Consider the following 2,006-nt stretch of genomic DNA (forward strand, 5'->3'; position numbering starts at 1 on the left):
CGCTGCCACAGGGCGTGGGCGGTTTCTGGCCTCCATGCTCACCTGGCCCCCGGCCCCCTGCTACCAAGTGTCCCCGCACATTTCTGCCACGGCGTCATTCCGTCTGGCCCCGTGTGGCCCCTCGATGCTCAGTGAGCAAACCGTGGCGAGCTGTGCTCCGGGGAGACATGTGTGCGTCCCCTCTATGGGGACTGGGTCCCAGGACAGTATCCCGACAACAACAGATCCGCTCAGAAATGACCCAGACAGACATCCCCTGCTTCCTACACTGGGCTGGGGGGGGGGAGGGGAGAGCAGAATCCTAATTCGTCCCCTCTCCATGGGTTAGAAGTGACGTACCAGCAGGATTCCGACAGAGACGCTAGTGACATTCAGGGAGGGTGACTCTGACGCCGGGCGACTTGGGCACTGCAGGGCATTGAGCAGCCCCTGTGGTCACCACTCGCCAGGCTCCAGGACCATCCGACCCCCAGTTGTGACAACACAAATGTGTCCAGTTATTGTCAAGTGTCCCTTATGGGCAGAATCACCTGCAACTAGGAATCGCTACCACAGATAGATAGATGGTAGGTAGGTAAGTAGGTAGGTAGATTAGATAGATAGATAGATAGATAGATAGATAGATAGATAGATAGATAGATAGATAGATAGATAGATACTGATATATTATAGACAGATATTAATGACAGATATTAATGGATAGGTACAGATAGACATTAATAGTTGATACATAGGTATGAATGAGTAGGTATAGCCAGCTAGATAGATGGATGATAGGAAGATGGATAGTTATGTACATATATACATAGACGATTGATGGATAGATAGGAAGATAGTTAGATACTGATAGATCGATTATGTTACAGGTTATTGATTATCTCTATCCCTCTAGGCAGCCCCGTCTTCCCTCCCTCTCTCAGACGTCTTACCAGGAGCAAAGCTGAGGTCCCTCTGGCTCTTCCTGGGGACACGCTTCTCAAGAGGGCTGAAGTCCTCACTGGGTGAGGCACCCTGTGCACTGTAGGGCGCACGGCAGCCTGTGGTGTGCACCCAGCGGACGCCGGCAGCACCCCCTCCCCAGTTTTGACAGGGGGTGTCCAGACCAGAGACGGCAGCTAAGGGAAGGGGTGATGTCGTGGCCACAGAGGGGGTGGGGGGTTGGGAGGGCGACAGGGCCGCGTGCCAGGTTCGGAGGTTACCCGCACGACCTCACTGGGCGGGAAGGGGGAGGGAGGAAAATGCACCACTTGCACGCAGGCAGCGTCCCCAAACACCCGCCCCTGAAGCTCCCGTGCCACTGTGAGCCCCCCTGAGGAAGCAGCCTGCTGGAAATCGGGGTTTCCTGGGGAGGCGGATCTGCTCTGCAGCTCCCAGACGCGCGGGGCCCTGACGCCCAGTGATTGATGGGCTTGACAGACGTAAGCACCGCCCCCGTCCCCGCCCCCCTCTCCTCACCTCCCACCCACTGCGGCTGGTCACGCCAGCCTGTCACCCGAAGCCGCGCTTGGCTGCCAGCCCTTCCCCATGTTCTGTTTTGGGAAAAGCGAGCCCGGGGTCAGCCCTGAACTGGCAGCATCGAGATCCTTTGGGACTTTCTGAGGACATGCAAATCCTTGGTGTCCCCCAGACTCCCGCCCCCATCAGGGAACAGAGTGGGGGGGCAGATCCCTGCCTTCGCGAGTCCCCCTGATGCCCACCCAAGCTGGGAAGCAGGGCTCTGACTACTGGCAAGGCGGGCAGGGGACAGTGAGGCCAGGACAGCTAGGGAGGGCGGGAAGCGGGTGGCACCCAGGGGCACAGCTGGGGGGAACTGCACAGATTTTGAAAGAGAAGGTTTAGGACGCCCCAGCGGGTGACTGTGTCTCCCAGCGCGAAAGTCCGCAGACGTGACACAATCTGCCCCACACACCGCCCGCCGTCCCCTCCCGGGGCAGAAGGCAGTCAGCCGCAGGCCACCCTCCCCGATCCCTGGGCAAAGGGCAGCTCCGTTTATAAACCCAGAGCCG

This window comes from Pteropus vampyrus, unplaced genomic scaffold (genome assembly GCF_000151845.1).
Source record: "Pteropus vampyrus isolate Shadow unplaced genomic scaffold, Pvam_2.0 Scaffold521, whole genome shotgun sequence".
Classification (NCBI taxonomy): Eukaryota; Metazoa; Chordata; class Mammalia; order Chiroptera; family Pteropodidae; genus Pteropus; species Pteropus vampyrus.